Source organism: Meriones unguiculatus, chromosome 11, assembly GCF_030254825.1.
Source record: "Meriones unguiculatus strain TT.TT164.6M chromosome 11, Bangor_MerUng_6.1, whole genome shotgun sequence".
In the NCBI taxonomy this organism is placed as follows: Eukaryota; Metazoa; Chordata; class Mammalia; order Rodentia; family Muridae; genus Meriones; species Meriones unguiculatus.
Window position 1 is genome coordinate 90,637,652 of NC_083359.1, and position 26,284 is coordinate 90,663,935.

General features: G+C 44.3%; 1 protein-coding gene across 2 annotated transcripts in view; it reads right to left on the minus strand.

Moving 5' to 3' along the window:
• The window catches only part of Ddr2 (discoidin domain receptor tyrosine kinase 2), a 131,124-nt gene that overhangs the window by 71,161 nt on the left and 33,679 nt on the right, over positions 1-26,284 (minus strand). The window lies entirely within an intron of this gene.

The following is a 26,284-nucleotide window of genomic DNA, read 5'->3' on the forward strand; positions in this document are numbered from 1 at the left end:
TATCCTGGCTCAAAGATGGATTTTCACCTTCACAAAACTGATGGCATTTGTAGGAATAATTAGTGATTTTCGCAGAAAGGAAGTTGAAAGGCACTTAAGAGAAATACATTCTAACAAACTATGGAGAGCCGGCTGTTACATACCACCATGCTGTTACAAACAGAACGGTTTGCAGAGACCGTACCACAGAACCGCAGTCCACCCTCACACAATTCATCAACAGCAAAATTTAAGTCTTCAAAACTTAAGAGGGCAACTAATAGAATCTGGTCTTTGGAACAGAGAAAAGCTTGTTTCTTACGTTGGTGATACTTGGAAGGAGGCGCAATATCCAGAAATAAGGCAGAATTAAGAGAAACGATCAACAATGCCATCTCTGACGCCTGGCTAGCTTCAAGTGCACACATAGCTCCAGCAGAGGACCAGCCCCTCAGGACTAGCAGAGCAGCTACCTAGACTTCGGAGACTCAGATTCCTCAGCTGTTCTTTTTGAACACCTTATCCCACCAATCTCTGCCACTTGATCCTTCTGCCTTCCAACTCTCCTCCCTTCTCAGTTCTCTCCTTAGCTGATGCCACCATCCTATTTCATCAGCAATGTCCTAAGAAGGACAAGTCTTAGACAGATAAACCAGCAGACAAATTGCAAACATCAGCAATTAACGAACCAGCAGATTCTCTGAATTTTCAGTCTCAAAGGGGCTGTCTTTAATTGGTAGTTGTTGTCACTATTATCAACGAGGAGAGGCTCTCAGGGTTAGCATGTGCAAGCCCAGCCCATCTTAGCCTACAACAACCCTGTCAGAATCTTAACTCTGCAGTTGAGATGTGTGCTTTAGAACAAGCTGCTGCCTCTTCTGTTTCGACTCTGGCCTTGACTGTGTGACTGTAAGCAAGACAGTGAATGCTCATGCTTAAGTTTTCTCATCTAGAAGTGGAACGCCCATGGCAGTACTGTCTGGGGGGACCAGCCTCAGGACTAAACGAGTTAATCCTTAAAACAGGGCTTGGCATCAATCCTTGCCTACTATTATTACAACTGGAGCTGTTTAAATGACTGGAACCAATCTCATTTCACAGCAGATGCATTCTGATTCTCTCTTGTACATGGCAGAGGCTCATACATATTAAACAATCCTAACTTTACAACACACCTTGGCAGCAGAAACAAACACACCAAAAGCAAACAAAAAAAAGAGACCATCCTCCTCTGCTCTAATAAGAAGCAGTCCATGTTAGCATGCAGAGCTGTCAAACTAAATCTCTTAGCGGGATTTATTTTCCCAAGCAGATCTAAGCCTACATTCGTTAGAAGTGAGGGACATTTCCATTGTCAGCATATGCCCCGGGAGACCCAAGGGTTTCAGTTTTGCCTACTAAAGAGTGCTTAGGACCTGGATTTTATGACCTTTCTAGGAGACCAGTTAAGCCCCCTATTAAGGCTGTTCTCTAAACTGCTGGGGGCAAGTTTTGGCTCTTTTTCAAATGGTCTGGAATTCCACCCTCTCTAAGAAATACATATTCTAGCTGGTAATTCCAATCCATGAAGAAAAGAAGAAGAAAAAAAAAACGAGGAAAGTTGTCACAAATCTGTTCTTTCTTCTATATTGAGCTCCCTGCAAAAACCTTGATTAGAGACCATTTTTTAAAGACTTCCTAGAATTCAATGAAAGTGATTGATTAGCTATCTTGACATTGATCTTGAATGAGAATGGAAGATCCAAAGAGAAGGTGGGGAGGCACAAGGAAAGGAATCCAGCATGGCAGGGCAATGGAGATGCGTGGCCACAGCAGTATTGACACATGGGCTCAGTGATTGAGAGGAGAATCTCCAACCCCAAACAGAAATCTAGCACAGGTTGGGGCTTTCCATCACAGAGGAGACAGGAGTGGCTGAGTGAGGAGCAGGGGCAGCGAAAGAGTCTCAGAAAGGTACATAGCTTTCTTGGGTTTCAGCAGAAAGAGCTAGGCAAACAGCAGGGGTGCGGGTAAAGGGGAGGGGGAGGGACCTCTCTTAAGAAGGCTGTGTCCACGCCCCCAACAGGAGAATGTATCTGTCAGTTTCATTTGGCACAGGGGATTGGTGAGTTGCCTGTCCAGCCATCATCTCCACCAAATGTGAATCCAATCAGGGTTGTTTTTCATACCCTTGCCCAAATCTGGCTAGGGAGGCAGCAATGAAAACCAGAGGCTCGGAATGAAGCAAGCAGAATCCCAGAGCTCTGTGGCAGGGTCGCTTCATGAAATCAGACACCCAGAAAGAGAAGCTGAAGGGAGAGTCACAGCCAAGCAAACACACCCTCAGCCTGAGCTTGGAGCCCACAGGCCTTAGCGGGGCAGCAGGGAAGGGCAGCCAGACGTTCCTGCTCAGCTCCTCTCCAGAATCATTATTTCCCCAGAGCGTGGTACCACCCCACCCACATTTCCTGGTGCTTCAGTAGAGAAGTTCTGCTAGGCGAAGGCTATGCTAGTGTTGTCTGATGTGAATGATGCTGTTTCTGTGACCCCTGTGGGTCAGATGCTCTGAGAGGCTCGTGGAATTCATTTTTCCCTTCTCCCTGCCCCTCTAAACAGCACTGGAGGACAATGAATGCATGACGTTATCAGTAATCTACAGCAATAACCAGGAAAAAAAGACGCACATAGCTCCAGAATGAACTCACTCATGTGTTTTCAATATGAGAGACGGAGAACCAAATGACAATTACCTTGATACATTTCAAGCCAGAAACACTGGGTTCATTAGCTTGGTGCTACCACTGACCTCCGCATGACACAGGACAAATCATTCCGGCTCTGTAAGCCTTCACTGGTCTGTAAGATGGAATGATGACATGGATCCCAAATGATGATTGTTAGAATTAAATAATATAGCCCACTTCAAGCAGTCTGACATCTAGAGTGCAGCAGATGCTCAGTAAACGGTGGCTATAAGCAGATGCTCAGTAAACGGTGGCTATAAGCAGATGCTCAGTAAACGGTGGCTATAAGCAGGATACCTGATGCTTACATCTTTACAACTCGCCAATTAAACTTGCTGGTGTAAACTTCCAAAGGCTCTTACATCAGCTCCACAATACTGCAATCATCCCCTGCTTAACCCTCTTCCATTTTCTCACTCAATACAAAGACTTTTTTCTCCTGTTCTCTGGCCTCTGCCATTCTCTGGAATGTGAAAAGTGTCCATTTCTATAGGAAGGGACAGTAAGAAATTAGAAGAAATGTCCACTGTCCACAAAAACTTGACAAAACTAATGAGCTTTCAGAATACTTTTTCTAAAAATAAGGTCTTAGTTCTAGAAATGAGTCACAGAACAACATTGTCCCAGAGGCAGAGCAAGACATGAAGATCTCTAGGCTTGAATTATTTCTCACAGGTACCAAGTTCTGTAAACTAAAATTTTGCATGTAACTGTGTGTGTGTGGGGGGGATAATTTATGTGCTTGAAAATTTAGGGAACACACAACCACTAGGGATAAAAGAAAGGCATAAGAATTGTCTAGCTTTTGTGAATCAATAAATGTTGTTTCGACTGTAAGATATTCCTATCAGCTACTAATGAAGAGATTTCCAGGCTCTTACCAAAATGTAAAGATACAGTTCAATATGCATTTATTTAATAGTTAGTGAGCAATTTCTCAGGGCCAGTATCTGTGCTAAGTACCAAGAATACAAACTGATGCAGTTACTGCCTGTCCAGCTCTTAGAGTAGAGAGGGAGGCCCCATAATAAATCCATTTGAAGAATGGCATAAGGAGGTAACGGCGGGGAAATGCTGCCAGCCCACGGAACATCTGAGCAACTTCAGACTGTGAGGAGAGCTTCCCAGACGAAAACAACACCCAAGGTGGGCCCTGTGGGGTAAAAGTAATGCCACAATGAGCAGACATGGAAGCAGAGGCAGCCTGGTGTTCCTGGACTCGGCAGTTTAGGGGCTTGGGCAAAATGAGAGTAAGAGAATTGTTTCCGTGTGACTTTGCCTTGGAGTGTGAAGCACAAGCAGGAAGAAGTGACGGCAGACAGGTGTGGAGATCATGGCGCCTGTATCAGGAAGTTACCGCAGTCCTTCCGGCAGAGGAGCAGCATGGTCAGATGACTTCAAATCTGAGGAGGAGGGGCAGAGTTAAGTAGTCATTGCCCAGACAGGCCAGGGTGGTGAGGGATGGAGGGAAAGTGGAAAGGTTAATGGAAAACAAAATGGGCCGTGGTTTGGTTTGAATATGAAGGTGAAGGAGATGGAGAGACAGAGATGTCAAGAATGAGGCTAGAAGTCATACACTGGGTCTTTGTGTTTACAGTCCTCTCTGCTTAGAATGTTTTTCCCCACATTAGAGGGCTCTCTCTCTCTCTCTCTCTCTCTCTCTCTCTCTCTCTGTGTGTGTGTGTGTGTGTGTGTCTGTCTGTCTGTCTGTCTCTGTCATTTGGGTTCCTTCTCAACTCCCACCTTACCAGAGGTTTTCTTCAATCTTCTTATTCAAAATAAAGCCTAATTGGACTGGTGTTCTGACTCCCACCTCTTCCCCATTTTCCTCCTGTCTCTCACCCTCTAATATTACTTGAGCATTTTTTCAGAACGTGCTCTTCTTTGTATTTCTTAGTCGTCACGAGAATGCAAGCTCCTTGAGGGCAATAAGTTCTCCTAGTTTTTGCTGCTCCCTCATCAGGACCTTGAAGTAGTTCCTGGCATATAGTCGCTCTCAGAACACCTTTAATAAATACACCTATAGGAACCATCACCAGAGAAAGCACTCATGAAAGAAAAAGCATTCATTCATACGTTCTTTGACCTGTACGATGTATAGAAAATGACACAAGTCCTACCCACCTGGCTCAGCGGGTGCAGCACGCTGTCCTTTACCCAGCGTGCTGCAGGGCAGGAGTGTTTCAGACTTTGGAATAGGTGCATGGACAGACATTACTGGCTGACCACCCCTAAGCCAAATTTGTCCAAAATACAACGTGTCCCCAAATCTGATATTTTCAAATTAGTACGTTGCTATCTAAAGCTTTCAGATTTCAGGCTGAGGAGAAAGTATAGCTGGTAAAGGTCCTCACCCCAAGCCTGACTACCTGAGTGTGATCCCCAGGACCCCCCCAAGAGAATATGTGTGTTTATATGCACATATATATGTTTATATATGTGTGTATATATTATATACAAACTTTACATACAAAAATTTCTACTTGTATTCTGTTGAGTCTGGCACCTTTGACCCACAATTGTACCTATGACAAACATTCATATTCTATAGAACGACACTGCTTCTGCACAGGTGCAGCATTCCACCTTGTGAATAGTCCATAACTTACTCTCCGTTATAGGTCAACACATGCCTGTTTCCAATTTGGACTCATTATTCATAACATCTTATGCATGAGCATTCTAGTATAAACCTTTAGGTAGCACATGTGTGATATTTTTTAATATCTACCTAAGGAAGCAATTAGTATGCACATGCACAATTTTAATAAATACTGCCAGAATGTTTAAGGAAGGAGTGTACCAATTTTCACTCTTATTGACAGTGTTTGTTATTATTCCACTGCTCTGCGTTCTCCCTCACTTTTGCCTATTAGGCTGGGAGAGTCGTCTGTTATTCTGAACTCAAGCTCCTTTTTGCATGGAAGTACCTCACTATCTCCCCCAGTTATGCGGCTTGCCTTTCCTAACAGTAACTTGATGAACCTAATTTATTTTCTTTAACGCAGCCCGCCGTGTTACTCTTCCCTTCACGACAGTGTTGTCGGTGAGTTGGGACTGTGTGCATAGGGAGGGTGAATAAAGCAGGGAGGTGGAAGTGGAGGGAAATCACCTTCTGAATGAGGAACCCCTGGCACGGAGGGAAGGATTCGTCCTCGGGGCTGGGAACAGCATCCTGGGTTGGCTACGGTAGAAGGTTTGTATCAGCAAGCATGGGAACAAACCTAGGTGGGTGGGATGCAGCTAGTCTGCCGGGAACCTTAAAGGCAGTCCAAGACCTTTTCTCTTGGCTTGAAGGCAGAGAGGCTGTTTGAAAGGTCACAGTCTCCAACTCCCTAGATGTCTTCCTTACCATCTCAGCTTCTTCTGCTCACCATGTAACTGAGACACTGTGCCTTGGAGAACCTTTCTCTCTGTTCACTAATCTCTGAAAGCAGACATTGGCACAAGGTTTAGAACCCGCTTTTACTGGCTCCTAAGAGACGGTTCTTATATATTCAGAAACTCTGATGGCAGTCCAGATCAGCCATGGTAAGAGCATTTGCACAGTAGGTTGGTCAGAAGCTACACGTCAGGGCTGACTACCTCTTCCTTAGGACCGCTCTTGAACATTTGCCAGCACATCCCCTGATCTTACCCATCTCTTGATGCCTATCACAGAACATAGTGCCTATCTCGGTGTTTGTTGAAAAAGTGATTGCTCAGCAGTTAAGGTTATGCCCTACTTCAGCTCTGGGGGATCCAACGCCTTCTCTAGATGCCACAAGCCCATTCCCCAATGTACATGCAGGGGTGCAGGTGTGGATATGAGCACATGACAACACACATAATTAAAAAATAACAAAAACAATCTTTAAGAAAAGCTAAAAGCCCAAGTAAATAATTCTTCTAGTGATAATCATGAGGTCCCTGTTTTCCTCTCCTGCAGTACAGTCAGTGTGTCCTGCCCATTTATTTTACACAGTGACTGGCTCCTGACGCTTTACAAGAAGATTTTCAAGAACATCATGGAGTTATGCACAAATAAATGTAAAGCAATATGTGAGAAGCCCATCCTTCCAGGGCCCAGACCTCCAGAGATATTTTTAAGCCATATGCTGTCCCTAAGAGGTCTATGAAGCAACCTTTCCCATGAAGATCTAGAGTAAAACAGCACAGCCATTTTCTAGAGCCAAAAGTACATCTAACTCACAAGGCCCTGAGCAAGGAGCCCTCGGGCCTGCTGTGTCAAATTCCTGGGCATGTCCCTTGCTGCTGCCTCCCTAAACAGGATGGGGAAATGTCAGATGGCTTTAAGGCACATGATTCCCATCACCAATGCCCCACAGGGGGGTGGGGGATGAGGTTCTCAGTGAAAGAAATGAGCAAAGCTTTATTTGCTGTGCAATCCCCAAAGCCAGAACTGAGTGAGAGAATGAATATAAATTAAAGAGACACAATGCCAGCATCTCAAAGCACTTAATGCTCTAACTGCAGATCCCTTTGTTTTAGAGGGAGAGTACCACCCAGTGCTTCTTAACCAAAAGAATGCAGGCTGTGATGGAAAGCAATGGAGGAGAAGAATCTCCTAAAGAAGAAAAATGAGGGCCTGTGTGACTCAAACAAAAATTACTCAACATTGTAATTGTTTTCATTTTATTTTTAGTCATCATAAGCCACTTACTTAAAAATTTAAGAGAACATTAAGGAAGGCATAAACTATGTTTGTAAGTGTGTTTGCAAACAAGACAGGCACGGGGTTCAAAAAGGATGAGAACTACGCATCTATTTTTCCTGCCGTGGGACTGGAAGAACACAGACCGAATAGCCATGAATCGCCAGTGGATTGCTAGCACTAACAAGCTCCAGCACACAGTAGGTCTGCTAGAAGCAGCCATTGAAAAAAATGAATGAAGAGGCAGGAGTCTGCCTCAGGAGGAGTTGGCCTGTATGTCCTAAACACAAGCACAGGATCTTCCCACTGGAGAGAAGAATGGGTAATTCGAAAGATGGGGTCTGGAGCTAGACTGCCTAAAACAGGTCCCCACTTGCCGTCTGTGAGGCTGGAAGTGGCTTTCATAACATCCTTGAACTTCAGTTTCTTCTTCCATAAGATGGGGACCGTGATAATCTGGCTGCTTGGCAATAGTTACAACATATGATGAAAAATTAATCTGAGGACAAACTTTGGAGTATTATTTATAAATGATACTGTATTTTTTTCTAATAGCCTATCAACTTCAAATAAAAAACCAAAGTCTACCAAAAACATAAGTAAGCTAAGAGAAACAAGACACTCTTTAGATCACAGAGCCCAAGCCTTAAGTCCTTCTGCTTAAGCTCTAACTCTTCTCTTTGTTTCCTATCTGATCCAATACAAGTGACTCTCCCTCTCCACTTGTGCTGTTTGGGCCGTAAATGAGACTTGTAACTTGCAGTAACCCCACGTGGTCATGGCAAGGAATAAACACTGGCAATTTGCTAGAAGTGCAAATGTTGCCATCTCCAGCATGATAAACAGCCACGCAAGGTCACATGAGTTTCCATAACTCCAGCTGCGTGACGGAGAGTAGAGCTGTCTCGGGATTGGTTATCTTCACAGACCATGTCACCACTAGAGCCAGAGCCACAGCCCCCATCCACATGCAGCACTGACCCTGAACTGAGGAGATGCACAAATAACCATCAAAGCCAACACTGGTTACTGGAATACAGTCCTGTGACAACCAGCTTGAATTATGGAGCTTGGGCCACACATCAAAAGTGGAGGCTGTTGTTATCTGGAGAGCATCCGAGGGGAATCTCGGGACCTGGGTCTTAGAAATCAGTGGAAACAACTTGCAGCATTGCAACCCACTGGCATAAGGCTACGTCACCCAGAGCCAGCCAAGCTAAGATGGTTGAGCAGGTGTCGAGGGGCCCACTGGGAGTAGATCACTCTCCTGTTACCCCTCCACCCTTGGTACTTTCCTGGGCCGCCTCCAGGCAGAGTTCTGGCATAGGCACAACCCAGTTCAGCCCAGGACAGCTTTGGGACTCCCATGTACTGACGCACCCTGTGCCCCTCCTCTGTGACTCATAGCAGTCTTCCCCTTACAGGCAGATTAAAAACCCACACACATTTTCTTTAATGGAGATAGTGTGTAAATGTTCTCCAGCTAACAGAGCCTAAAATCAATAAACTTGGAGATTTTACGGAGCCAGTGTTGTTTGTGGTTAAGAGCTGAGAGGTTGGAGCTGCCTTCAAATCTTGCCTGATCCTTTTGTTTACTTTAAGGCAGATATTTAACCCTAGTTGTGTCCCCGTTGCCATATGAATAAAATATAACAATTGGATTTACCACGCATGGTGTCCACAATGGTGAGTTAACATGTGCAGGCACTTAGGAGGTTCCCAGAAAACAGGCTAGTTATGATGGGCATACCACTAACATTGGGTGAAAAAGGTGTCCCCATCCACACAAATGGAGAGGAAAGAAGAAAAAAAAAAAAAAAAAAACAGAAAAGAAGTGTCACATTGAACAGAACACAAGGTTGTAGCTGTTGGTGTATCCTGATATTTCCACTGTAAAAATATCTAGTCTCAGTTGTTTCATCTTTAATAGAATATTTTATTAATTATTTCAAAATTTCATGCATTGTATTTTTATTATAATCACCTCTTTTTCTTCCCCTAAGTCTCCCAACAAATCCGACTCTCATAACCCTACCCCTCCCAACTTCCTGTCCTCTTTTTATTTTCTTTAATAACCCACCAAGTCCAATCCATGCTACCCACGTACTCCCAGCTGTGGGGTCACCCCATGGGGCATGGGTCAACCAACCAGGGGCCACACCCTTAAAGAAAACTGGCTCTCTTTCCGTCTGAAGCCGTCAACTGTCACTAGCTTCTCAGCCAACGGTGGGAGTTTGTGAGCCTCCATGCTAAAACGCTGACTGGCTTGGTCTTGTGCGAGTCTCATGCGAGCAGCTGGGGGTACTGTGAGTTCATGAGTGCAGAGGTCCTATCATGACCCGAATGCGCTGTTTCACTCCTGTCCTTCTTAACTTCTGGCTCCTACAATCTTTCCATCCCCTCTTTGGAGATGGTCTCTGAGCCAGGATGGGCACAATGTCTCATCTGTGGGTGACGGCTCTACCGATACTTACTCTCTACTCTCTAATCAGTTGTGAATTTCTGTGTTAACCACTGTCCATTGCACACAGAAACTTCTCTAATGGGGCCTTAAGATAGGCTCACGTACTCCCTTTACTAAAAGCCACTGAGAACCTGTCCCACAGCAGAGGCTCTATGGACTGCCCCCCAGGTCTCCACATCCATAAAGCAGAAGTCAGGCACTGAGTCAGTCTTACTCTAGGTTTCCAAAACAAACATCTTTGGACTGAGCTGGCCTGGAAACTTGGTGAACTGGGTTGCAGTTTCAAAAGGCTGTGGACGAAAACACCAAATGGCTAGCTAAATCTGATCACACTAACCTAACTACAGACAGGGCACCCACAAGAGAGATGCACCCCATTAGCCCATTAATATGCTGTGTGCTGCCTGGAGCCCTTCCTGTCCATTGTGAGATCCAGTTCTCAGGCCCTAACTCCTGAAGTCAGGGTCTCAGGCAGGATACAACCCTGCCCCCACTCCCATGGTAGGTTAAGGCACGCTCCACTGCTTCTGGTCATCAGCCACCTCCTCCATCTCCACCAGAGATCTCAGTCATAACAGAGCACAGGTCAGTGGTAAACATCAGTAGCCCCAGCCCTGAAAGGTGGATACAGGCAGATGTGGGTGGAGGGCTCACTGGCCAGCCAGTCTAGCCCAACAGTGAACTGCAGGTTCAGTGAGATAAACTGTCTCTGACATGAACTGATTGGCCTGCTCTTTGATCACCTCCCCCTGAGGGGGGAGCAGCCTTACCAGGCCACAGAAGATGACAGTGCAGCCACTCCTGATGAGATCTGATGGACTAGGATCAGAAGGAAGGAGAGGAGGACCTCCCCTATCATCGGACTTGGGGAGGGGCATGTGTGGAGAAGGGGGAGGGAAGGTAGGATTGGGAGGGGAGGGGGGAGGAGTTTATGGGGACACACAAAGTGAATAAAATGTAATTTGAAAAAAAAGACTGGAAAAATAAAATACGTTGGAGAGCGACTGATGAAGATGTCTAAGCTCAACCTCTGATGTCCTTGAGTACATGCACGGGCCCGGGCAGCTGTGCATACATACATGCACCACACACATATCAAAGTAATGATATATAATAACGATGGTGATGACGATGACATACATACATGCATCACATATATACCAGAGTGATGATGATGATGGTGATGCTAAAAAACAATAGAGCATCCCAACACGTTCCTAATCTATCACAGTCACTCCTGGAATTAACAAGCAAGTTCTCGACATTTTCTGGGAATGAACCTAAAAAGCAGCATGGGCCAACCGGACAAACCAAAGCAGTGGGATTTCACTGCCGTGGTGGCCACAACTGTTGCTAAAGATGAGGCCACTGAGCACACACAGAAGAGCAAAGCTTTGCTGGTGTCCCTGGTTTATGTCACACCTTGCCTCCCTTTTCCCCTTGCCACCCCCAGCACAGCATTAAAGAACCTGAGAAAGGTGTACGTCTGTCCTCAGAGACTGAAGACAATGACAGCCAGAGAGCCAAAGCTATCCCAAGCCTGACAACCTTGCTTTCTTCTGGCTCTACCCTACCACTTCCTGCCCAGCCAGGAGCTCTCTTCTGCCCATAACCAAGACCCCTGCTGTGTGTGGAACATATTAGCAACGCAAAATTAAACTTACGGCAGGCAGGTTCACAATATCCCTAGGAATACAGAGGCTAAAATTGGTTAAGCTAAACACATGTCTGTGATCAACAAGAATGATGAGTATGAACTGAGGTCCTAGGCAGAGCTCTGAATACAGTTGCAGGACGATGGCGGAAACATAACAGTTAGGACCCAGCCTGTCGGTTTATTCTTTGCTTAGGACCATCTGCTCCTGAATAGAATTTGTGGTATACCAAATCCAAGTTCTGCCACTTAATTACCATGGAACCCTAGGCAACTCAGCTTCTCACGGCTTCAGTTTCCTGATTCATAAATGAGGATAATGATATGCCTTAATCACAGTTTTCTACAAGGATCAATTAATGTAAAGGGCTTAGAAAAGTGGCTGCTGCAGAGAATGCATTCAATGGACACTTTGTTATTAGTGAGATTCCGTGGTGTTCCTGTCACTAAAGCTGCTTCTTCGCCTCAGAGGCATGCTCCCTCTTAGGAAACAATCACAGAGGACCTCAGCGGGCACCCTTCAACTTCCTCGATATGTAGAATGGGTTCAGGGACTCCAGCTCACTTATCTATAATCGTACATCTCGCAAATGGGAGGCCTAAGATTAGACCCATGGCCTGAAATCTAATAGAACTGCCCAGGAATCTAATAGATTATAAATTATTCTGTTAATGCTCCTTGAAACATACTTGTATTTCAGTGACTAAAAGAAGGGCACGAGCATGACCGCAATAACACCGCGATACAATATATGAAGAGAGTAGTTTAAGGCAAAAGGCCTTAGTTGCCTCATCCCATCCCTACAATATAGAATAGAATGATGTATTCATGCATAAAAGCTGAGTAGAGATGACTCCCTTAAATTTTCACAGCAATCCTATCAAATGGATATTATAGTTAACATAATGATAGTGAAGAGAAAACCAAACAGTTAAACAACAGGTCAAGGAGCGCCATTAATAGAGGGTGAAATTACGAGCTAAACTCTAGCAGGAATTCATACGTATGACCACTCTGTTATAGCGCCTCACGAGTGTGGGCGAGTTCAGCTTTAGATATTGCTGTAGCTGTAAGCTTTAAGTTTCCTTGCTTGATTTTTACCGTAAGTATTTACTATAGTAGTCACAGAAGATATCACCGGTGCTGAGGAAGCTATTGGCCTAGCCAGTGCGCACGTGCGTGAGTGTGTGCATGCGTGCGTGCGTGTGCGTGTGCGTGTGCGTGTGTGTGTGTTTTCCATGTTCCTTTGTGGTTTGTGAAGAACTTAAGGACTCACATACTATGAATTTACATGTAATCATCTTTGGGTGATTGGCTGGTTGTTTTGGATCACTTCACAATCTTCCTGTCTGCACAAGCAGAAGCAATCATCTTTGAACCTCCCTTAAATTGCTATAAAATCTCTTATTTCCAGACATTCTCGGAAGTTACCTAACCAAGCCATGAGCTCTGGGCCTTCAAGAATTCTCAAGGCAGCTCTTGAAAATTAAACCCTATCTCCCATGCTCCTCAAAAGAACTGAAGGACTACCACTATCAGTCAGGAAGAAAAAAAATGAAAACTTTACACCAAGGTCTGTGGCATCTGATTTCAGATTTACACAGCCCATTTTTCATGGTGTTTACTCAACATACTAATTATTCTTGTGTGCAGAGTTCCTTACTCTTAAAGAAGAAAAGAAGTGAGTAGGGTTTCTCTAGATGGAAAAGAAGTTGCACCAGAACGCTCAAGTGACTTAGCATCACCGGAGACACAGAGCTTAAAATTGGGAAAGTTACCTGATCAAAGACACACAGTAAATAAATTGTAGACCTAGAACCTAAACTTGGGCTTCCTGACTCTAATTTTTTTTTAATGAGGCTGAACAGAGTTAAATTGAGTGAGATCATTTCTGAATTCTGTAACGTGCTTTTTCCAGATTTCTGTAATCTGTATCTGATTTCAGCACAGCAGTCTTAATTACTGAACTATGTAGTAAGTCTTCAGATAAACTGATTTGTTCCTCATTCATCTTTCTTTTTAAATTTGTTTTAGATACCACACAGGTCCTTGTCCTTTGCATCTAAATTTCAGACAAACACTGCTACACCCACAACAACTCATCAAGATCTTATCAGGAATTATATTAGACCTATGAATTGATTTTGAGGAAACAAGCATTTTTATACTGTGCTGTGTCTTCACTGTGCTGAGCATTTCCATGAATATAGTATGTCTCTCCGACTATTTAGACTTTTTAAATGTTCTCCTATAAAGCTTTATTATTTTCAGCCTGTATAGCCTAGGTCAGGTTGCATTTTGTTATTTTTGAGTGATTACAAGCACTACTGTAATTTTAAGTTTCGTGCTTATGTGTCTGTTACTCTTCTACAATCATCTATCTGATTTTTGAACTGGTGAGCTTTCTGAATGCATGTATTACTTCAAGGGGCATGGTACTTGATAGATTTGGATTGGGGGTATGTAAGCAATTATGTTATCTTAAAAATTAGGGTTTTTTTTCCTTCTTTCCAATCTTTACTCTTTTTCATAACACCTAGAACTTTGATACTATGTTGGAAGGGTTGCACAAGCAAGCATCTTTGCCTATACTCCAGTCTTAGGGAGGAAGCACTCCATTACCACATCCGGGGTGAGCTGTAGACTTTTTATATAAGATCTTTATCAAATCATGTAGTTCTCCTCTATTCCTGACTTACCGAGAGGTTTTTCTTTGTAAGTGATTTTCCTTTGTAAGTTGAATTCTGACAAAGTATCGTGTGCATCATTTAATATGGTCATATAATTTTTCTATTTAGCCAATATTGGACACTTGGAATGAGTTCCCTGAATGTGCTCATTTCCCTTACACATTGTCACATTCAATCTGCTAATATTTGTTGAGGATTTCTAACTGCGATGAATACGGCTAATCTGGCTTTCTTTTAATTAATATTTATATGATATAAACATTCCTTTTTGCCCAACATACTTGGATCTTTACAGTTCAAGAAGTTTTCTCACATATAACATATAGTTGGACCACCTTTTCAAAAAGTTCTATTAACTGTTGCCATCCTATAAGTCAAAAACAGGCGTCAGCAAATTTCATGTCTTTCAATCATACATATTAGTGCCTTTATTTCTTTAAATAATACTATCAAAATATAATCATTTCATAAGGAAAAATGAGACTGAGAGAAATGAAAACATTTTTGAAGTTAACATCCAGGAAGCCGTAGACTCTGAACTAGACAGTTCTTGCTTACATTTAGCCACTTGGCCAGCCCGGGACAGCCAGCAAGCAGGGCTGAGTTTGGCATACACTTCCCACATTCCAGCAGGTCCACCTGCTTAGTGACCTCCAGCCACACTTCAGAGCAAGGTGAAGGTCTGTTCTCCTGGCCTGACAGTGCCTGCAGCCATGGGTTTCAGGATGGCTACCTGTTTTTAATGCTAGGTTTCAGCAGCAGCGGTATCTGTGCCCTTCTCCCTGTCCCAGAGGGCCTGGACATCTGGGCCTAAACTCACCAGAAGGCCAAGTGATTGAGGTAGAGTCTCTGGCCAATTAAAAAAAGGACGGGCCAGACTTCATCCAGGGCAAACACAGCAGCAGTGTCCAGCTCAAGGGAGGCCCACCAAGATAAACACTGGCCCCTCGCCTTGCAGCCTCACTGTGGATTTCTCCAGGAAAGAGGAAGGAGGGGCCCACACAGGAATCAGGGCAAGGCCTTGGGGCTGATCCAAAACAGACACACAGAGCCAACCAGGCACCTCGTGAGGTTATAGCTCTAAGCTATCCTGGACTTGGCAGGCATCACCTAGATGTTTCAAGAGGACCCAAAATTAACCTTCTTCCCTTGAAATGAAGCAGCTTAGAAAATGACTCAGAGCAGTGGAGTGGAGGTCTGCATACAACTCACAGCTCTCCTCAGCTGAAAGCCTGGTCTGCCCACGCACGCTCCACTGCAGACTGAATGTTTCTCTCTTCCCAAACTTGGACTCTGGAAGCATATCTGCAGTTGAAGATATTGGAGCTGCAGCCTTCCAAAGTTGATCAGGGCCCAGGGGCAAAGTCATTGTGCATAGGATTAAAACGGGAATCCAGAGAGCTTCCTCCTCCCTTCTGCCGTGCCGACATTTTAAGGTTCTGTCTCTCAACCAGGAGGTGGGAGCTCACTAGCTACCAAGCCCTCTGGCACTTAGCTCTAAGACTGCTGCCACTAGAACTGTGTGAAATGTGTTTCTTTTGTTGATTGGCCACAAGTCCATGTCATTTGTATGGAAATGCTATCCTTTCATTCCATCTGCATTCACAGTCTTTGCATAGGCCCAGGACAACCAAACTCATTGAAAGAAAAGAATTCAAAATGATCTGGAAAGTGATGTCTATCATTTCAGAGGAGGCGCAGGATCTGGAGGTATACAAGGAAATCCAGGCAGATTCTCAGGCTGCTCACAGTGCAGAAATTGATCAACCCCGTCACAGGCAAAATGCGCATAGTGGCATCTGACCCTTGTGAACCCTCTAATGAGCACAAAGCACACACTAAGCAAGCTGATATGTAGTTGGTAGACACCAGATCCAGAGAGGCCAAGATACTTGCCTAAGGTCATCCAGCAAGAGGGGAAGCAGAGCTCCAATCTAACTTCTGGCTTAAGTCTGGATCTCTTGGTCACAGACCATGTTCTGTTCTCCTCATTGACCATCCGCAATAACAAAAACAAACAGATGCAGGCATCTGGGGAAGGACATGCAGCTCCTCCCACCCCACAAACGGGCCTGAATAACTTCCATGAGGTTAATCAAACAAGTCCCTGAGTGAACTTGTGTTTTCCTAGAAATATCTTGCCTTCATAGTCTCAATTTTTGCAAACACAGCGTGGTTACAGAAGATGACTAGAATGCATCTGATGTCAGGGCTGTGAGCAAAGTTCTCCCCTGCCACAAATAAGTAGATAGATAGATAGACAGACAGACAGACAGACAGATAGATAAAAATTTAAAAAGCCTTCCTAGTGCTTGTACACATTTCTCAAAAGAATCTCATTATTCTTTGTGACACTTTCATATAAACGTGTCCAAGGCCACTGAAAGTGGATGAACCCTTTAACAATGAGCTGATACATGTCATTCTGGCTTGCCTCTACTCTGTAAGAACCAAACTAACAAAGACATGTTTCTGTCTTTAAACGCTGCTCATGTGAACTGCTGAGAATAGGTGTGTTTCTCCTTCTGTCCCACATTACCTCAAGATGTTCTGGCTCTGTGCCCAGCCCAGCCTTGGGAGTAGAAGATGGTCTCCCCACTTTGCTTCCCTTTGAGCATGACTTCCACTGTTATCTGGGGTGTTCTTGCCAAAACTGCCTCATAGGTGAGGAGACATCTTTGCTGGGAGATCTGAGTTGACCTCCAGAGGACCAACCCACCCATCCTCCTGGCTGGGGACTCCTGGTTTCGTTAGAAGAAAGGTGTTCTAGGCAGAGACTGACAGAGACTCTTTTTGAATTCTTCAGTGGCCTACTCTGTGACTCTGAGCCTATGTTTCTTCATCCAGGAAATCGGTGTTAATGAAATTATCTCCATGGTTCCTCCCATCTCGAGGTTCTGCAAGGCTCAGTTTCCAGCAATAAACTGAGAGGATTTATTAGGAAGATGCCGGCATGGGAAAGAAGACAGCGGTGCAGCAGCACACAGTTAGCAATAGCTCATTTGAATGTGTTTACCGTGCATCGTGCCCTGTTCTCAGCAACCTACACACACTGCCTCGCTTGATACAGCAGCCCTGTGACAGGGGTCTTATGATCTCTGATTCACACATAAATAGACCTTGGTTCGGAAAAGTTGATTTACCTGACCCAAATCACATGACTGTCCACTAGTCTGGCTCCAGAGCCATGCTTTTCGAAAAGAACTGTCCACGTGGTTGTTACCCTAGGGTGACATTTACTAATTTGGGGCTTAACCACATTTACTCTGCCTCTTTCTTACAAGTTGTTCACATTCTTCATGGCTTTATGGTTCCTTTGTGTAATCTTTTTAAGCCTTTGCTTAAGCACTGTCTTGGCTACTTTTACATTATTGTGATAAAACACTATAACCAAGGCAATTTATAGAAGAAAGCATTTAATTTCCCCTTATTTTAGAGGGTTAACATTTTAGAGTCCATAATGATGGAGCAAAGAAACAGCTGAAAGCTCTTATCTTCATCCAAAGGTAGAGGGCAGAGGGGACATGGAACATACACTGGGAATTTCAGAAGTCTTTTGAAACCTCAAAGCCTACTCCCAATGACAAACTTCCTCCAACAAGGCCACACTGTCAAATCTTTTCCAAACAGACCTACTAAATGATGAAGGATTTAAATATATGAGCCTAAAGGGGGCCATTCTCATTCAAATCACCACAAACACCAACAATATTAGATATAAAAATACATAAATTGCATGAAGCTATGAATAGTTGTATTTCAAATACATATGAAAGCTGAAAGGTGAAGTAGTGAAATTCATATCAGGGCTGTCATATAAGCAAGATAGCTGCTAGAGAACTGAAATTTGCACTCCAGCAGTCTTTTTTTAATTTAGTTAGTTCTTTGACAATTTCATACAGGTATAGAGTGCATTCATGTTACTAACTCCCCTTTACCCTCTTTTAGCTTCCCCCAACCCCCACTTTCTCCCTACTTGCTCCTTTGCCAGATTCATGGCTTTTGACTTTTGTCCTGTGACCCATTTACTTTAACCAGAAACAACCTTTGGCTTGTTTCCTTTGGATTGGACTTCTCCATTGGAATCTGGTAATGTCACAAGTGGTCCCACAAGTGAGGGCAATGACTTCCCCTTTCCTGGAATCTATAGGTAGGAAATAGTTTCTTGGTGGCAGGTCAGACTTCTTGAGCCCCACCCCGCTGATAATGGGTCCATTCTTGAGTGGACCCTTGTGTGGTCACCTGACATCGGATAGAGCTTGTGACTGCAGTGGTTGCCTGAAGCTGGCATTTCTCCCCGTCTCCTGGTTCCTATACCCTTTCCACCACCACCACCCCTTCTGCAGTGCTCCCTGAACCTCGAAGGGGATGATGTAAGTGTTGTCTTTATGGCTGAGCATTTGACTGACACTTATTTGCAGCAGTCTATGCAGCTATGAGTTTCTGCGTTCACCAGAGTTCACTGGTAACCCAGGCTCCTCTAAGAGGGCTGAGCACCATATTCTTGCTGCTGATGGTTAAGGAGGTGGAAGGCTCCTTGTGAGGTGCTATTCAGCCCCGGGGGGATAAATATAAGACTAAGTGGATGAATCATCCAACGTGGATGAGAATGGTGACAAGGCAGATGGTGGGAAATACTACATGGACGTCAAGATCCACTGGGTTTCCTCTTTCTCCTGGATTGCCCATGATCGTGAGAATCCCATTGGGAGAGGATACAAAAAGCCTGAAATAATCAACTGAGATTTATTCAGGAGGGTTATTTAAGCTGTGACCAATCAGTTAAGATGCTTCAACAAATAAATTATTCATTGAATGTCAGCCTTTTGCAGGGTAATCTGGAGACGGAGGGTCCTTGCTCTTTTGTTTAAATCTACCTTAGTACCTAACACAGATCCAAAAGGAACAAAGCCTGGATACAGTTGAAGTTTTTTACCCTGGAACAGCCACATTTGGATGTGGCTTTCCCTGGCATAGAAAGCATCCTGACTAAACTCTTGGGGAACAAAAGAGAAAGGCAATAGTTTAAGGGAAGGGGGTCTCTATCTCAACCCATCATGGACTTGGATCTGAAGTGAGATATTATCATTCAGCTGACATTATCCACAGCTGGATCAAACCCAAACTAGCCATGACTCTGGGATAATGCTTTTGGTTTGATCTTTGAGATTGACTAAAAACCCTTGCAAACAGAGGAAGCAGTTCCCTTGTAACCAGATGGTGCCATTTGATTTCCAAAGAGAAATGTGGTGACTTTTCCACTTAAGCGGGAAATAGAGAGCTAAGAGTGATGCGTCATGAGAAATGGAAGACTATGAACATAAATGGTAGCAGCCCAGACTTTAACTTATAGCCTTAACTGTGTGACTTGGAAATGGTTTAACTTAGTGAGCCTGACTTCTGTCGTCTGTAGAAGGCAGGTGAAAATATTTCCCTCCTAGCAATTCCTAAAAGCTATTGTGTGCGCTCAGGATGCAATAGGCCAGAAGTAAGCAGAAAGTGCTGACTGCCATTGTTTCTAAAAGGTATGGGAGGTAGTAATGAGTAGTATTCTGAAGGTAATATTCTGGCTTAATGAACTGCAAATGTCCAAAATAAATTAAATGTCTCTTAAAATTTTATTCAAAATACATTAACTAAGAATGTATTAAGAACCTAAATAAGTTAGACTCTGGCAGCAAAACCATAAATAGCATACTTTGGCCACCTTGCCTAGCAAGAGGGAAGCATCATATAAATTAATAAGGGTAGGGCACCATGGAGAAAAACGCTGTGTGGGCCTAAGGCTGACGCACTTTACAGCTTAGTGTGAGTCAGCATGGAAGTGCTTTGCCAGGTTCTGTCAGTGCCTTACAGCATATGATCAAGAGTTAAGCCTAAATAGTATTTTACGAGATGCTAGGCAAAACAAATCCTAGATAATTCTTGAATGTTTATTTGTGACTCGTTCAGTCTCTCTCACACACACACACACACACACACACACACACACTGAGTGGCAGAGAAAACACATTCAACTTACTCACCTGTGAGATACACACATTTCACATACAGATTCACTCCGACTTGCTCTATCTTTCTCTCTCTCTCTCCACACACATACACACACACACATGATTCGATTATGCTCATTCATACATTGAAATTAATCTTTACATTGGGATTCCACCTCTACTTTTGCATCTCCAGACCTCCTTGAGTTCTGTAAGAGTCTGATTCTTTCTGTATTTTGTCTCCCTGCATTGTTCAGCTGCCTTTCCTGTCTATGCTCATAGCTTTAGCATCATTCTCATCGGTCCATTCTCTGTTTTGTAAACAACGATATTGCTTCTAAAATCCAAACTGACCAAGACTTTTCCTAGATAAAAGAAACAACTATCTGCTTGTCACTTATCCTGGCAAACAAAAAGAATGTGGGACCCCTATGACCCCAGTTTTTCTAACCTCTCAACTTTATTCCAACCATTTTTATCTGATTATTGAATGAATATCAGCTAAGTGCCTACTATGCATGACTTTGGGCCTGGCTCGTGCTTTCTACTGCAAATGGAAATAACTCAAGTGTCCATTGATGAGTCAAACAGATCTGGGAAATGTGGTTCCTTAAAGTCACAAACCATCTCCAGGCTAAGGATTTTTGCTCATCTCTCATTTTGATCGGTAAGCTCACCACGGACTGGGCTGGGGAGATAATCCAGAAGACCAAAGATCTGGATTTGGATCCCCCAAACCCATGTAAAAAGCCAAGTATGGTGGCAGGTACCAGTAATCCTAGAAACAACAAGATGGAAGGCAGAGACATGCAGATCTCTAGGAGCTCAGGGGCCTGGTACCCTAGCCTTCCTAGTGAAGTCCCACATCAATGACAGACTCTGTCTCAAACAAAAACTGACAGTCACCTGAGGGCTGACACCCGAGATTGTCCTCTGACTTTCATTCATTCCTGCTGTGCACATGCATGTCCCCATAACCTGAGTCAGATATATACACATGTGCATACAACATATATACACACCACACACACACACAGAGAAACCTTACCATAGACAGTGACATGACCATTACCACTGCCATTCCTCATTCATCATCATGCTCCAATGGTATCACTCAGACTGCGGTAACTGCTGTGTCAGACCCTGGTCCCCGTCTTCAGCTCACTAATTGACATGCCTGCTTCTTCTATTCTATGAGTTCTGTATCTCTGGCACCCAGCATAGTCCTTTTTAGTCATGAGAAGAAGCTGTTAAGAAGTACTTGCTAAGTAGGCAGTATTCCTTCCGTGATACCAATCTTGATAACGCATTCTTTGTGCCTCACAGCTAAGGTGATCTAAATAAGAAATGAAGTATGAAGGTTTCCGACACTGATAATAGATTTATTAATCATTACTGCAATGTAATTAGCAAATAAGAATCATCTCTGTGCAATGCCTTGCAGTAGTCAACCTTTATACTAGAAGTAGCAAAAGCAAGACTTGAACAACTTACAGCTAAACTATGCGTTCACAAGAACTGATAAATTAGGGAAATACCACAGATGGTCCTCGAAAGAACAAAACCAGAATTACCATATGATGGAGCTATCCTTCTACTGGGTATATATAAAAAAAAGAAAAGAAAGAAACAAAGAAAGAAAGCAATGGATACCTCCCGTGATTGCAACCCTATTCACAGCAGCCAAGAAATAGAAACAGTCCAGTGTCCATTGATGAAAGAACGGATGAAGGAAATGTAGTTCACGTTTGCAGTAGAATACTATGCCACAATAGGCATGAAATCCTGCCATTAGAGGCACCCTGGATGGAATGGGGAGACATTGATAAAGAACAAGTCAGGCCGCAGTGGCACACGCCTGTAATCCCAGCACTCGGGAGGCAGACTCAGGTAGATCTCTATGAGTTCGAGGCCACCCTGCTTTACAAAGCAAGTCCAGGACAGCCAAGGCAACACAGAGAAACCCTGTCTCAAAAAACAAACAAAACAAAACAAAAAAAAAAAAAGAAAGAAAAGAAAAAAAAATTAGTAAGGCACAAATACTACACGCTCTCTCTCACTCATAGGTGGAAGCTTAAAAAAAATAGGAAAGTGAATCGCATAGATTGGGGAAGTTTAAGAGTTATAAATGGGGGTGACAAGGGAATGAGTACGTACGTAGACGATGTGGGATGAAATAGACCCTTTTATTTCATGTACAACTTACTCAATATGAGAAAATGGTTTGTTTAGCTTCATGGAGCCAATATCATTTTTATTTGCATGTGAGCACAGTTGCCCCAACTGTTCTTTTCGTTCCATGACTCACCAAGCTTTGGTTTCACTACATTTTCACTATCTGTCTTAATGGATACAGATCTCCATGGATTGAGGGGTTCTTCTCTGCCCACCATAGTCCTGAGGTGGCCTATCAGGCAGACAATCTGCAGGGGAATGGAGGCAAGGTAAGGGTCTCCTGTCCTCCCTGAACCAATGCCTCTAATGTGAGAACATTCCCAGTCTCCTCACAGCTGCCCTCTGGAAAGCTCTTTCCATGAACAAGATTTTATGGTAGATTAATTTTCCTTGTAAGGTAGGATATGGGAAAGAATTTAGAAGTACATTTGAGCTGATTGTTATGTCTCTGAAATCAATGTCTTTATACCTAATTACAGAACTAAACTGGACTATTAGAGCCCATAATTAAAGAATGTACGTAACAATGAAATTACAGTGGGCAATGATTTGAGAAAAAAAAATCCTAATTATACTCTGTGAAGCTGAAGTCCCTGGCACAACCTCACATTGCTATTTTCATTGCAGAAATCACTCCCATGAGCTCATCTCTGAGGTTTACATGTCCTGAGTGTGCTTATTTCATGGGACGAAGAGGCCCTAAGATCAAGCCCACTGCGAACTTTTACATAAACCAGTTGGCACGGCACACCTCCGTAAGGACAAGCCGTACACTGGGGGAGGGGATCTCAGGTTGGGAAGACGGCTCAGTAGGTACTTGCTGAGCAAGAGTGAGAACCTGTGTCTGAATCCTCTAGACCTCACAAAGCCAGAGGCATGGCACACCCCTTTGACCCTGATGGAAGACAGAGAGGAGAGTGGCCAGAGCTTGTGGAGCAGCTAGTCCTGCATGGGCAGTGGGAAACAGCAAAAGAAACCTTGTCTCGGTAAGAGAGAAGCAAAGCCTGACACCAGAGGTTGTCATCTGGCTTGCACTTACGTGTCACGGCATGCGTGCTATGTACTCACACACACACATAAAGTAAAGATATAGCAGTTCACCTCTCTGTGTGATAACACCGAATGGGCATTTGTCTAAATCTTTTATTTAGAAACATCATCAAAACATTAATTGAGGTGATTAATAAACTAAAAAGTATCTACAACCCAGACATGGTGGTGCATGCCTGTAATCCCAGCACTCAAGGAGGCAGAGGCAGAGGCAGAGGCAGAGGCAGAGGCAGAGGCAGAGGCAGAGGCAGAGGCAGGGGCAGGGGCAGGGGCAGGGGCAGGGGCAGGGGCAGGGGCAGGGGCAGGGGCAGGGGCAGGGGCAGGGGCAGGGGCAGGGGCAGGGGCAGGGGCAGGGGCAGGGGCAGGGGCAGGGGCAGGGGCAGAGGCAGAGGCAGAGGCAGAGGCAGAGGCAAGTGGATCTCTATAAGTTCAAGGCCAGCCTGATCTACAAAGCAAGTCCAGAAGAGCCAAGGCTACACAGAGAAACACACACACACACACACACATACACACATACATATATATATCTATGTATGTATGTATGTATGTATATATGTTTAGCATACAAATGGCACATGCATGATGTTATGTGTCTGGGGGTGTTGTGGTGTGTGTGCATGTGTGTCTTTTGAAGAAAGACAAATGCTATGGTTTAGATATAAAATGTCCCTCCTTGGACATGTATGTTTGAACACATGATCACTAGTTGATGCACTGTTTGGGGAGGGCTTGGAACCTCTGAGAGACAGAAGTGGATCTCTGAGAACAGGCTTTAAGGTCTGTAGCCTGGCCCTCCTTCCTGGCCTAGCTCTGCTCCCGGCTCCACTGGGATAAAATCAAGCTGCTGCCACCATCTTTCTTACCACCTGTCACCTGCCAGCATGCCTTTCTTACTATTCAAGGGCTGGGTTCCCTTAAGCCCTGAATCAAAATAAACCTCACCTCACTTAAGGTGCTTTCAGGAGGGTTCTTGATCATAGCAAGAAGCAAAGTAACTAATATAAGTGTGTGTGTGTGTGTGTGTGTGTGTGTGTGTGTGTGTCGTACAGTTCTTTGGATACAACCACTAGTTTGTGAGCAATGCCACAAACAATTCAGAAAGATAGTGAATAATGAGCCATAAAAGGGCAAGGTATTAGGATTGTTCTGGCTTTTTTTTTTTTCAACTGATACAAGTTGGAGTCACTTGGAAAGAGGAATGTCAGCTGAGAAAATGCTTCCATCAGATTGTAGGCAAGACTGTGAGGCCTTTTCTTGATGAATGATTGGTGTGGAAGGGCCCATCGCACTGTGGATGGTATCATCTCAGGGCCGGTGGTCCTACATGATATAAGAAAGCAGGCTGAGGAAGCCATGGAAAGCAAGCCAGTAGGCAGCACTCTTCATGGCCTTCAGTTCCTGGCTCCAGGTTCCTGCCCTGCCGTCCTTTGATGACGGACCGTAAAGTGGAAGCCCACCATGAAATAAACCCTCTTCTTCTGTTTTATCATAGCAGTAGAAACCCTAAGACAAAGAGGAACTGTGGGTGAACAAGAAGGACAGCACTGCGCCTAAACACAGTGCCCTAGCAGTCACAGCTTTGCAGGTGAGGTATGAATGGAGGGAGAGAGATGCAGAACAGTGCAGGCAAGATGAGGGGGTGACTGTGTAACTTGGGTGGCAGAAATTGAAGGCCAAACACCACAAAGCTTATGACTTTAGGATGATAAAAAGGCTGATAAAACTGTCAGAGGCAGGGAAGAAAGAAAGACAGAAGGAAGGAAGGAAGGAAGGAAGGAAGGAAGGAAGGAAGGAAGGAAGGAAGGAAGGAAGGAAGGAAGGAAGTTTACCCTTGACATACCTATAAACTTCCACAAAGGTGTCCACAGGACCTACAGATCCAAGGCAAATGCTGGAGGGGACTATCAGACCAGAGAGGCTTGTCCTGACAGGGAGGTCTTTGAAAAGAAGGGCCAGAAATCTGGGCCAGCCTGAGAAGTACAAGAAAGGGTACTTGGAAGAAGAGAAGAAGGGTGCTTAAAGATAGGACTCCAAACCCGGGCATGGTACACACACCTGTAATCCCAGAACTTGGGAGCAGAGGTAGGCAGATCTTTGTGAGTTCGAGGCCAGCCTGGTCTACAAAGCAAGTCCAGGACAGTCAAGGCTACACAGAGAATCCCTGTCTCAAAAACAAAACAGGGAAGGTGTGACTCCAAGGCAGAATGAGTATTAGCAATTAGTCGCTGCCTCCAGAGGCTTCAGACCACCCTAGGCCACTCCCCACTTCCTTCATCACAGCCACACACTTAACAGACGCTAATGACTTGATCAGTTTTCATTCATTCAAATTGCTCAATAGTTAAGCTATAAAAGGGTGAGACATACACAAGTCTGGTTCACTACTGAACTCTAGCAGCCCTGTGCCTGGCCGGATACTAAATAAATGTGTCCTGTTTGTGGCACAAATAAGAACAGAAGTGGGGAAATTGGGTTGATAGGAGGGAGGAACTAGTGGTCATTTCTGGCCCTGTTCTATTTCTCCATACCCACTGCCTCCCTCTACCCAGACTCTTGAGCTCTCAGAGCTCCAGAAGACACCCCTACATGATGCATACCTGTGTTGCAGAACACGTGTGTGTGTGTGTGTGTGTGTGTGTGTGTGTGTTTACTGACAGGGTACAGAGAGGCCAAGCCACAGCCACTCTTCCCTAAGAGCCCACACCTCTCATTTACTATGAAACTCCTGGCACACAAATCAAAGGTTCAACCCAACACTTCAACCACCACACCAAGCTTAAGATGTTTACTAGGGCCAAAAGAAAAAGCAGCATTGCACCCTCTGGCTCCACAAAACTTGTACCAGAGTCAAACCCCTAAAATTAGTGTTCCAACTCCCCTACTAACATAACCACTTGCTCC